The following is a 13,889-nucleotide window of genomic DNA, read 5'->3' as shown; positions in this document are numbered from 1 at the left end:
ATTTTGTGCAGTTTTAAGAAAAGAGAAAAGAGATCTGGTCCAATTTAAAAATGAAACCAGAAATCCTCTTGTGACGTGATCAAACCAGCCACAATGCCAATAAGTCTTCAGACCACACCCATCGCTGTCCTCAGCCTTCATTCTGATGGCTTTGTTGTGACACTGTGATGTTGAGAAAATCTGTCCGCAGACAAACAGACAGCATATAAACTCCTGACAAAGCAGACAAAACTATCTTTGTGTTATTCCCCATGCAGTATGTGTCCCCGGGACCACATTTTGCCACATGCACACACGCACCCACACCCACACAGGCGGAGGCACAGACACACACACACAGACTCACAATGTGAAAACAATGCCAGTTACACTATCGCTGCTGGTAAATATTATATGTTTGCACTCCACATGAAGATATGGGGAGTTACAAATATATGAAAACGTAAGAAGAATGTGGGACAGGGGGCCACTGACCCGTCTATTTCTACTTCAGCCTGCATTTTCACAAAGCAGCTGCCAGAGCATTCAAGTTCACCTTTGAGGTAGTTCCTGGAATAGTAGGTTTTTTCAGGACTACATTTTGTAGCAGTTTTCCAGAGATTTTGGTCCATATTGACATGATAGCATCATACAGATGCTGCAGATTTGTCAGCTGCACATCCATGATGGAAATCTGCTGTTCCACCACATCCCAAAGGCACTCTATTGGACTGAGATCTGGTGACTGTGGAGTCCATTTGGGTATAGTGAACTCACTGTACTCAAATCAATAAACCTTTTTGAGATGATTTGAGCTTTGTGACACGGTACATTATCATGCTGGAAGCAGCCATCAGAAGATACAGTGTCAGCAACAATACTCAGTTAGGCTGTGGCATTTAAAAAACGCTCAGTTGGTTTTAAGAAGTACAAAGTGTGCCAAGAAAATATCCTCATCACACCATTACACCACCAACTCAGGATGGATCCATGAGTTCCTGTTCTTATGGCAAATTCTGACCCTATCATCTGAATTTCGCAGCAGAAATCAACACTGCTTCAAGTTTTGTGTGTTCAGAGATGCTCTTCTTCATGCTTTGGTTGTAACAATCGGTTCTTTCAGTTACTGTTGCCTTACTTTCAACTCAAAGCAGTCTGGCCATTCTCCTCTGACCTCTCGCATCGCCCAGACAGCTGCTGCTCACTGGATATTTTCTCTTTGTCAGACCATTCTCTGTAAACCCCAGAGATAGTTGTGTAGGACAACCCCAGTCAGCAGTTTCTGAAATATTCACAGCACCAGCAACCATGCTATATTCAGAGTCACTTAAATCACCTTCATTCCCCAATGTTCATTTTGAAGTTCAGCAGGTCATCTTGACCATGTCTACATGTCAAAATGAATTGAGTTGCTACCATGTGATCGGCTGATTTTTGGTGGCTGGTGAGAGGATTTCTACATCACTATGCCAATAATCTGTTGAATGCCTATATTTCTGTGCAAAAGAACAGGAGCACCATTTTTTAATGTTAATAGTAACACCAGTGCTTTTCCTATTTAATGACACTGAAAACTGATAACGTGGGACCTGCATCTTTTGGATTTGTGATAAACCTATGAGTCAAAGGAAAGACCTGCAGTTTGTTTCATATCATTTGTTTGTACAACAAGAAAATAATATCATAAGAATTTTTGAATGTCGATATTTTATTGAATAAATACTTGTGCCTGCATACATATCCTGGCACATGCATGCTGTGTTAGTCTCAGAACACCGAGGACTGGAGGCTGCTATCTGGGATGGAAACTGAGCACGGTGGAATCGGGGAAGCAGGCCTAGCAAAGGAAGGGGGTTGTGATGAAAGAAAGTGAGAGGATAGTGCACGCACACACACACACACACACACACACACACACACACACACACACACACACACACACACACACACACACACACACATACTTTTCTCTGTTGTCCGTTAGTGCCTGCCACCATCGCAGTGGGGGGGCTGTGGCCTCTGCATAGCCTGAGAGTGCTAAAGGCTAATCCTACAGGAATGCTCCAGGAATGTGAAAGTTGAGTCAGGGATCGAACAAGAGAGGGGCGGAGAAGGAGTGGTGGGAGGGGGAGACAGAAAGGGAAAAAAAAAGGGGGGGTGGGGGGCTTAGAGAAAAAGGTTGCATTCAGAAATAAATTAAATGAAAGAGAGAGAAACAGAAAAGGGGGAGTACAGGGGGGTGGGGGTGGGATTCAGAAAGAGAGGTGCAGAGGAGGAAAGAAAAGAAAAGAAGAGTCTGACAAAAAAAATGACAGTGAAAAGGAACAAAGGCAGAAAAGGAGAAGGCGAGATAAAGGTTAGCAGGAGGGCTGATTGTCTTGTTTTAAGATAAACAATGGGATGCTTTCTTTTTTCATTTAAATAGGTGTTACAGAAACAAAACCAAAAACCTGCTGGATTTTTTTTTTTTTTAAAGGCATCTTCTGTCCTGCAGTTAAATAGATCATTGAGATAGTTTCACTGGAAGTGCGCGAGCTTGTCTTGTCATGAAACAAGAAACGAACTTTGTGCATGCTTTCATCACAATGGCAGTTAGGCGTCCACCGTTGCAGCTTAGCTGTCAGGATGAGTTTGTACTTGCTCTGGTTCTTTGCTTCCTGGTTCCTGTGACAAATATGGTTTTTCCAGCCCTTAAATGTGCTGTGACGTACTTTTACAGGCACGGAATGGTATGTTCTCCCATCGTGTTTGGCACGCTCCTAGGTGTTTCTCTGAAAAAGGTGGCAGTGAGACTTCCCTTTAACATTTTTGGCACAGTTCCATCAATGATGGGAAAAAGAATGCATTTCTCTATGTACCACAATCACAATTTATTGATACTGAATGTAAAGTTACAGCGTAGAAGAATTGAAATGTATCAAAAAATATATCATAATAATTTTTAAAAACCTTTTTCAACAGCTTCTATAATACTTTTATATGATACTCTGAGTTACCTGAAGGGCAGGTGTGCCCAGGTGTGCTTGCGTGGATAAGCACATGTATAGAAAAAGAAGCTGTCTACAGTGCAGTTAGGTGTTTTCTTTGTCTGGCCGCTCTTGTGCAACAGTAATTACAGTTAGGGTTACGGTTACAGTTAAACTTGCTGACAAAACACAGCAGCCAGCACTTGGGAAATGCAGCTGCTTCATTATCTTTATTTCTGTGTGGGGGTTTGTGTACATATAAGCAAATGTGTTTGTGCTGAAAAGAAATGAAAGATGCATTCTTGATTTGACCGTTTAACCATTAATGCTGAATGAGATTTCTTTATTGCTGCTCAAAAGAAATAAAAATAACAGGTATGGTAGTTTTATTTGAATTTCAGGTACAATAACAGGTATCATAGCTTTAGTTTCATGGATCTGATATTGGGCCTGCTGACTTACTGTGACCCCTGTCATGTCCTTCTAGGACACCTGACAATCCCATTATTAATTCTGGGATTATTATTTGGGGACATCCAAGGTATGTAAGGTGTTGTAGGGGGAAAGGTGGAGTGGGTGGTGGTGTGGAGTGGAGAAATATTACAGTCCAATCCTTGTACCTGACCATTTTTAAGAGGAATGTTTTTATTTGTTGAGCACTTAACGCTGTGAACACTATGAATCACTGACATATGAATCATTCAAGTATAAAAAAAGACATTTAGCTCTAGGAATGAAGCAGTGTTGTGTCTACACAAATTGAGGACAAATGAAGAAGTGGAAGGCCTAAAAACTAACTACAGCAGGTCTGAAAATTGTGTCCTTAAGAAATAGGAAAAATCCAGCAAAGATCTGATGCTGGACCTAAGAGATAGACTGAAAATCAGTAGCAATAGGTCTTATGGAGTGATGAATCCAAATTTGAAATGGTACGTTCAAATCATCATGAATGTGTATGGAGGAGAACAGAAGAGAGGTACAACTGTCAGGGTCTACAGCCATCTGTAAAACACAGTGGAGGCTCTGTCATAGTTTGGGGTGGCATTTCAGGCAGTGGTGATGGAGATCTTGTCAAAATTTATGGAATTGCAAATACAGAAAAGTACCATCAGATTTTGATCCACTATGCAATACCATCTGGAAAGCATCTGATTGGTAACGGCTTCATTTTTAGTATGACAATGATCCCAAACACACTGCCAATGCAGCAAAAACATACCTGGATAGAAAAACACACAGTGGAACACTATCAGTCATGGATTGGCCTCCCCAGAGCCTGGACCTCAACATTATTGAAGCAGCGTGGGATCATCTTGGGAGAGAATGGACCAAAAGGCAGCCAACATCCAAAGAAGAGCTTTGAATGTCCTTCAAGAAGCCTGGAGAACTATTCCTGAAGACTTCTTAAAGAAATGACAAGACAGCTGCCTAAGAGACTTCAGGCTGTGCTGAAGAATAAAAGTGGCCAAACCAAATACTAACTTTCAACCTTGTTAGACTTGTACAAACTGTTTTTGCATGTTTCTAAAAGCAAAATGTAAAGATGTAAAGGGTGGCTCAAGATTTTTGCACAGTACTGTACTGCTATTGTACCTACTAGATTATTTTTTTTAAAACAAAGCATTGTATTTCATTACTTAAAATATATAGTCTGCTGCATCAGCTTCATGGTATGACTGGTTATGTGTGTTTTTGTATGTGTGTGCCTAGCAGGTTGTCAGGAAGTCGTCTCATCATTAGGGCCCTCTGGCTTGTCTTGTCTCTGTGGTCACTGGTTTCCCCCAGAGACAAACATCCTCAGTTACCCAAGGACAGCCTTGAGACATAAAAACAATACAGCAGAGAGCGAAAGAGAGAGTGGGTATCAAGGGTGGGAGTAAGAGTGGTAAATAGCAAATGTTTGAAGCCAGTGTGAGAGTGAGTGGGAGAGGAAGAGAACAGATGGAAGCTGAGTGATTTTAAGAGGCAGGGATATAGGCAGAGACAATAGGACAGAAAGGGACAGAGTCATGCAGTTGGAGGAAGTCCCCTTATAAAAAAGGTTTCCTGTCTCACTGAGCTTCCCTAGTTTCTGATGGCTTTTCACTGTGGCCTGCTTGACACCAATTAAACCTACTCTGGGACTAAGTGACCCCTTACCCCATACCCCCACCCACAGTGGACACAGCAGACAGACGCCCATGCACTTTGATGGCTTTGGGCTGCACAACACAGCGTCCTATCTTGGAACACAATCAAACTAAAACACATTAACGAATGCAGACAGCCAAAAGCCACATTTATAGATTTTCTGACACTTAAACTTGAATTGAAATTCGAATTTGCAGTTGAGAAACATTGAGAAACAAATGACAACAATCAGTGGAAACTGAAATCATCATCCCTTTGAGGGCTGGATTCAAAATAATATCACTAGTCAATATTAAAAATTGAACTCACAGGCTTATCCAGCTTGTGTCATAACATGACCAAGTAGTTTTTATGGCCCCCACTTGCCTGTTTGCATTCCTGACATTGTCGGGGCATGCTCCTGATGGGACAGCAGATGTCCTGGGGGATCGCCACCCAGACCTGGATTAAGGCATCAGTGAGCTCCTAGACAGTCTGTGGCGCTGTTTGGGGACATCAGATGCACTAAGACATCTCAGAGGTTCTTCACTGGAATCAGGTCTGGGAAACTTGAGGGCCAGCCAGTGGCATCATTATCTTCATCACTGCTGCAACTGCCTACACACTCTGGCTACGCAAGACCGGGCATTTTCCTGTACCAGGGGGAACTCGGTACTGTGTACTCGGTACTCTGTCCCTAACAGCAGGCAGGGTACTGTTGGCTGGCGCATGGAGGTCTGTGCAACTAGCCCAGGTTTTCACTGAGCCACTGCCAAACTGGTCATGCTGGATGATGTTGCGCAAGGCATAACATTTGCCACAGCATCTCCAGACTCTTTCATCTCTCTCGCATGTGCTCAGTGTGAACCTGCTCTCACCTGTGAAAAGAACAGGGTACCAGTTCTACTGTTCTCTGGTGAATGTCATTCAAGCTGCACGGTGCTAGTCTCACTAAAGAGGTCCCACTAAAGGATGTCAGGCCTGTATGTCACTGTCATGGTCTCTGTTTCTGACAGTTTAGCCAGAAACACACACATGAATAGCTGTAGGTAATTTTTAGGGCTCTTGTAGTGCTCTTCCTGGAGCAGATACTGGTCCTGCTGCTGGGTTGATGCCCTTCTATGGTTTTGTCCGGCTCTGCTCGTGTAACAGTCTGTCTTCTGGTATCTTCTCCACACGCTTGAGACTGTGCTGGGTGGAACAGCAAATCTTCTAGTGACAGCACGTGTGGATGCGCCATCCTGGAGGAAGTGGACTACCTGTATGCTACCAGTAGTGAGAAGGACACTAACAAAAAGCAGAACTAGAGAAAAATCAGGCAGGAGGGATGAGGTGTGGACGCTTTACAGGGGTTGTCTTGTTGTTGTCTCTCCAGCGCACCTGTCATCACTTTCATTTGCACCAAAGCGAGTGAAGCTGATTCGCAATCACTTATGCTTCCTAACTGGTGTCACACTCTGGCTCACACTGGACAAACTGATATTCCTGATGTTTGCAGTAACTGACTTTGTGTTATACCGTGATGATCATGTGTACCCTACAGCAGATGCACATTTTATCACCCACAGATTGATATTAAAGTTCTTTTAAAAATTCTTTTTAGACATTTAAACATTAAACCTCTGGGCACATGGATTAGCCTTTATTTCTAAAACAAGATCACCCCGATGAGTTTCAGAATATAACCTAATAAACTGATGCCCCAGCAGCAGAACAGTTGTCAGCTGTGCAATTTGTGACTGAGTTCAGATAAAAGTTCTCCATTTGTGTGGCCCCTGAGAACCAGAAGAGCTTGGGATGAAGTGTAAAGGACTGGGATGGAAGATTACAGAATGGGTGGAGGCTGGGTGAAGGCTGGATGTAGGCAGGCCAGGCATTAGACGAACTGAACATTGGGCCCAAATCCCGGACACAGCATGCCACGCTCCGGGCTTCATCCAGCCCCTCTTCAAAGAACTCTGAAATCTCTCCAGAGCCACTCAGACAAATTATAGTAATAAACAACAAGTCACCCCACCACAACACACACACACCTCCCAAGGGGAAAACTAACAGGCAGGATCCCGTTGCCCTGGTGACTGAACCCTGACCAGCCCGCCCTGCTTCTGCCCGTCTGTTTCCAACTTTGTTTGTTTATTTGTTTACTCAAAGACACCAGAGACAGCAGCAGCGAGGAAGGTTATCTTCACAGAGAGCAGACCGAAAGGACTGGAAAAAAAATGGAGAACCTCTAATTACATGTGATTTTGTGGGGCTAGTGTAGTTGATTAAGAAAGATAAGCTGGACTGTGAGTGGGCTCTAATGACTGACTGGCCTACGGGAAATCTGGGTGTGCTTTGTTCATTTGTCTTCTTACTGTAAATCACAAGTGTCTATAAAAGCTGTAATTGTATCCTTATTTTACACAGACTGCATAAAGATTAAAGAAACACTTTGTTCTCTCTCATGTCTGCTTTCAAACAAAAGTCCACCTTGATGCTGAGAGATATCTGAAGACACTTCAGGTCCACGCCGTCTCACCCCAAGCTCAGACAAGCTACTGGTTAAGTATTTGCCAAGAGCTCTGTTTTGGAGTCTGTGATTCTTATCTGCTTTTGCAATTTGTCGATAAGATCCTGTTAACTTGTGTTTTGATAGGGAAGGATGCTAAAATACATTTTGCATGTGATCATTCCAACCCATTCCTTGCACCTTTCCTGTCCGGAGCAGCAGTAAAACCCTGAAATGTATCAAAGTATAAAGAAGTTTACCACTTGTATACTTGTCCACAGGTAGAAGTCTTCATCATGCCTCCAAGGCCAACAACACTCAGAAGGTGTGGAATTTGACAAGGCAATAACTCACAGCCCTCTACTGTAGCTCACATTCACATGGAACTGCTAACAGAAAACCTATGAAGGCTTGGGCAGAGAGTGGGCGATCAATCACAGCTCTCTTCTTTTATCTGGTTTAGCTAAGAGGAAAGCCAGATAAACACGCTCTGGTATGATGTCTCCAAGGTCAATCCCTGTGTGACACTAAAGCCTCACTGGAGATCCACCAGACATCCAGGTGACAGCGGGAGAACAAGATGCACAGGCGGAGAAGAAGAGGCAAGGACGGGTAGACTGAAAGGTGCAGAATTTAAACATAAATGTTTAAGTTCAGGAGATGAGAGGGTGTGTACCTCCCAGAGCTTCTCTCTGGCTGATCAATCACTCTGATATCAGACAGTCACGGAAGGAATGTCAACAGCACTAACCTCTAACCCCACGTGTGAAGGCATTACAGTGGAGCACTGACCCCCAGGCAGCACTGCTCTAATGGAGATTTTATGGATGGTGTTTCACTTTATAGAGACTCTGAGCCTTATAGGGCGGCTCTGGGAGCCAGATGTGTTATACAGACAAAGTGGGTCAATTACTTGAGAATGAAAGAGCTCTGGGATGCTTTTCTCAGGTACAGGCACTAATATGTCAGTTAAATTTCACTCAAAGCAAAGGAGAATACTCACATAAAACAGCAAGTCTGCCTCTTGCAAAAATTTCCATAGGGCTAATTTGCCTCTTGTGTTCACTGCAACAAATTACTGTAAAAATACAGGAAATGCTGTACTGCTGTTTGTGAATATGCAGTCATGTGAAAAAGGTTTTCACAGGGTACTGTGCAGTTCTGTGAAAAACGAAGTACACCTTTACAGCTTCCATAGGAATTAAGGAAATAAGTAGCAGCCCGGCGCTGCTAATCAAATGCACTTCATTAACTGATTATCAGGAAGTGTGACCACTTCTGTAAAAGCAGAAATTCTGGCAGTTTGCTGGTCTGGAGCATTCAGGTATGTGTTAACACAATGCCACAATCATTTCAGGAGTGGACATCCCAGCAACTCTAAAGGACTCTAAAGGAATCAGTTAGCATGTTAAATGTCAAAGTTCATGACAGTACAATTCCTTGTTTGCTAAGGTTACCAGGAGAAAGTCTCTTCTCACTAAAAACATCACAACAGCTTAGCTTAGGTTTGCAAAGTTCCATCTGAACAAACCACAAGACTTGTGGAACAATATCCTTTGTACAGACAAGACCAAAATGGAGATGTTTGGCCATCATGCACAGCACCACATTTGGTGAAAACCAAACACAGCATATTAGCTCAAACACCTCATACCAACTGTCAAGCATAGTGGTGGAGGGGTAATGATTTGGGCTTGTTTTGCAAGGACCTGGCCACTGTGCAGTTATTGAGTCAACCACGATCTCCAGAGTCAAATATGAGGCCATCTGTCTGAAGCTTGGCTGAAAATGGGTCATGCGACAGGACAATGATCCCAAGCACAGCAGCAAATCTACAACAGAATGTCTGACAAAGAGAAGAATCAGAGTGTTGCAATGACCCACTCAAAGTCTAGACATCAAATACTATGCTGTGACCTTAAGAGAGTTGTGCATAAAAATTGTAGTGGTTTTATCAGATTTTATGTTAGACTTTGATTGTCGCGAATTATGTCATTTCCGGTGTTTGTGTGACCAAGAACAATATAAAGTTTGCAATGGGCCACGATGTCCGAGTCTGCTGTAGCGATTTATGACGTCTGGCAAGCGTTCATCTTCAGGGTCATTGTTTAAATGTTGAATACAGCAGACTTACCGTAACTATGCCATGCAAGGAAGTTGAAGAATTATGGAAACTGATATGGTGCCATAGCTTTAAAAAAGACTTCACTGTAATTTAACAGAAAAATTGCCTTTAGAACTTGCATATGAACAGACTTTTCATATACAACAATCTTTTCTTTTAAAACATTATTCACAAGATAGTCTTTCCTGATTCTTTTATATGTTTGAAGGTCAATATAAAAGGCCTCATAATAAATCTCACTTCCTTGCAAATCTTTAAAGTTACTTAAATCCAATTTTATTATTTTGTGCATTTTGTGTAGAAAATTTTGCTAATAAAACACATACTTTTGCACATAAAGTTACTAGTGTTGTGATAATTTGTAAAAAATTAGGTTAAAATTTTAACCTAATTTTGCAATTAGGTGAAAATTTTAGGTGAAAATTTTTTTCACCTAAAATTTTAACCTAATTGCAAAATTTTCTTGTTAATGAGAATAATAGGGAAGCTTTGATAACAGACGCAGGTAATGGTGATAGTGATCGAAATAATGACGTCAGCTGTTGTCATGGTCGTGAGAACTGCAACAGCTGTGAAGACAGTGTTGATAAGAGAGGACTAGACCGATCAACGACATTCTGGTCTTATCACCATCAGTCATATTTCAACTTAACCAATATGTGTGCTCAGTAAAGGATAAGCTTTCCTTCTGTCCCCTTCCTGCTGTCAAAGATGACCTGTTCTGAGGTTAAATAAAGCCAAACTCATGATTTTATGCTCATATTTGTAAATTCTTCTTATGTCATGCTGTCATAAATCAATGCAAAAATTTAAAAAATGTATTATTGTTTTTTTATTTCACAAAATGCTAACCTTATTTCTGCAGCCCATCAACTTCTGTTTCTGGGTTTGGATGACAAATGATGGGAGAATGAAAAGGCAAGGATGGGATGAAAAAAAATAAAATAAAGTAAGTGCATGTTTACATTTTTTTCAACTCAGTGCAGACATACTCTTGGGAGAGCAAGAAAGAAAAAGAGAGACACAGACAGAAAGTGAAGACAGTGAAAGGAATGATGGCGCAAGACAGGCAGAGAGTTAGTGCAAGAGAGAGAGATAGATAAAGGGACAAGAAAGAGGCACAGAGAGAGAAGAGAGATCAAATGTCAAGTCCACTGTGGTCCATTTTGCCCGGAGACAGCTGCAGCCACAACTGACAAATCCAGAGGGGGCCCCTTCCTCTATAGGCACCGGGAAAGCACCGGGAATTATCAAGCGTCTCAGCTCTCTGCGCTCCTTAGGGAAGCTTGCTCTCTCCCTCTCTGTCTTGCTCTTTAGTTAAAGGAGAAGAGGGTCATGGCCATTCCCATTTTCAGTGCCTCTACTGATACCCCTGTTCCGCATTAGTCCACCCTGCTCCCCTGCAATCCTGAAAGAGGGTAAATCCTGAAGATTCAGGGGGCACAGTTCTCTCCTACCCTCCCATGCTTCCCCTTCTACTTCCATATGTTCTCTCATAATGATTTGTATGTGTGCATTAAAGGAATGTGGAAGTAGAGGTGGGGGAAAGTGTGAACAGCTGTGATAAACTGTCGTCTGGGGCATGATAATATACCCATGTCATTAAGGCTGGACATTGCTACAGCTTACATCTGTATGCGTGCTTAGGTAGGTTTTAAAACAAGCAGTTCAAAGGAGGCCACAGCTTGCTGGCAAAGCCCGATACCTGCTGCGTCTGTTAAATAAGGAGAATAAAGTGAGCAAAGTGAAATGAATGCTACCTACTGCCAGAGAGAAAGAAAAAAAAAAAACTTGGGGCAGACTGCAGATATTAGTGTATTAAAAAGGGGCAATCAGGTGTGTGTGCTGGATGGAGGAGGGAGGAGCAGTAGCTAGAAGGGTGAGAAAGGTAGGAGGTTTTGATGTTTGGAAAAGGAGTGCAGCAGGGGAGCACATCATAATGTATCTATTGAAGTTCAGGGCTCTGTGTTTGATACAGTACATCTGTACCCCATTTCCCTCTTTTCCCCCAGCTGTGCACTCACGTGTACAGGAACAATGAGACCCAGGACCACTCCATCTCTCCCTCTGCATCCATGTTTTTCTCTTTTTATCTCTTCCGCTATCCTTTTCCGTCTGTCTTCCGACTCTTATTTTATCCCTTCCTCTCTTTTTGATTTAATGCAGTGTTGCAAGTTCTCACTGTTACCTTTAATGTTTTCCTGCAGCCACTTCTCTGGGGCACAGCACTGTAAAAAGCTTGAATTAATTGATTTCCTCTCGGTAAGAGGGGTCATGTCTTCTGCTCTGGTTTCTGACATCCCCATACTCCCCACCTCTTCCCTCGCCATCGCCTCACCCCCCCCCCCCCCCCCCCCCCCCCCCCCCCCCCCCCCCCCCCCCACTCTCAGTGTAACCCCCCTGAAATCTCTCCACCCTCACTACCACTCCACAACGTAGGAGAATGGAAGTATCAGTTGGCCCCGTCAGGTCCGCTGGGGTCTGTGTGCGCGGTAAATGAAATATGGTAGCTGTCGCATTAGGAAATCCATTGAAGTTAATGAGGGCCGGTGTTCTCTGCGGAGCCACATCTGCTGCTGGTTAGGCGCCAACAGCCCCCCATCCAGACATTACTATTGGGACCGTGGTAGAGATCAGAGGGATGGGGGTTGATACAGATGAGGAAACTGGACCTGGGATATTGAGTGGTGTTGGCCAGCGGTTGGCTTGGGATAGTGGCTGAATGACTGAGAGGCCATGACCTCCAGGTTATTTGTCTGGGTGGCTGGATTGAGCATCGAGTAATGGATACTATATTGTTATCAGAGTGATCAGCTGGCTAAGCTGTAGTAAAACCACGGAAACAGCTATTCTACACCCAAAATACAACATCAAGCCCCCCACAGGTGCGACTGTCTCAAAGTATATGATATTTCACTGCCTACAAAGCCAGGTTGTTTCATTGAAGGTTAAGCAATATTACCAATAAAACAGCTAAATTGTCTTATATTATTGCATGGTAATGAGCTGTGAAGCAGATCTTAGTAATTTGTTACTTTGACATATTGGAGGTTAATGGTACGTAACTTTGACATGCAATAGTTCTCTAGTCTTTCTGAAAGTCTTTCAAAGGTTTGTCTTTGTACATTGGCTGCATTTTCACTCATTTTCAGTCCAGTCCTTGCCCTTGAATGTTTTGTTGTTGTTGCTGCAGGAAAATATCCAGCAAAGACCTTTCACAGAACCTGAGAGATGCATCTGTCCTTTCAGTTGATCTATCTGTTTGCCAGAGCCTCATCAGAAATGGTCTCAGTGGAAGGGTGGCTGTCAAGAAGCCATTCCTAAGGAAGGGAAACAGGAAGAAAAGACAGCGGTATGCCAATTTAGAACTTGACCGCAAATCTGTGACAACAGGTTGTATGGAATGATGAATTCAAATGTGAAACTTTTGGTTCAAATCGTCATCGCCGAGAAGGTCACGAGAGAGGTAGAGCCATCTGTAAAACACAGTGGAGGCTCTGTCATGGTTTGGAGCTGTAGTCAGTGTGGAAAAGAACCGTCAAATTTTGATCCACTAGGCAATAGCTTCATTTGTCAGCATGACAATGGGACACACGCAACCAAAGCAGCAAAAGTATACCTAGATAGAAAAACACACAATGGAACACCATCAATCATGGACTGGCCTCCACAGAGCCCGGACCTCAACATTATTGAAGCAGTGTGGGATCATCTTGATGGAGAAGAGAACAAAAGGCAGCCAACATCCAAAGAAGAGCTGGGAATATCCTTCAAGGAACCTGGACAACTATTCCTGAAGACTACTTGCCTATTTAATTTAATTACATTATTTAAATTTTTATTTTATTATTAGAAAGAATTTTCCAAATACAGGATAAATAATGCATTTCTCATTCCATTTCCCATTTTCCTAGTAAAATATAAAGAATGAGGACTTTTCCAAGACTTTTACACAGTACTGTAGAATACTTAACTTTAGGACTTATCATGCACTCATAATGTACAAGAGCTAACCCGCACCCTTAGGTGTGTGGCCTAAAAGACAGATAATGACAACCAAACAATAATGACAAGATAAGTAAACTTAATGTGACAGAGCTGACCGCTGCTCAAACAGTAGTCACAGAGCTCAAAGAACAGAGTTTTGTCAAGGAGTGACAGACGCGGCAGGGTCAAAAGTTTAATGATAGCGTGTGTGTGAAACATGGTGAATGGGCAG

This window comes from Archocentrus centrarchus, chromosome 24 (assembly GCF_007364275.1).
Source record: "Archocentrus centrarchus isolate MPI-CPG fArcCen1 chromosome 24, fArcCen1, whole genome shotgun sequence".
In the NCBI taxonomy this organism is placed as follows: Eukaryota; Metazoa; Chordata; class Actinopteri; order Cichliformes; family Cichlidae; genus Archocentrus; species Archocentrus centrarchus.
This window is presented reverse-complemented; position numbering follows the sequence as displayed.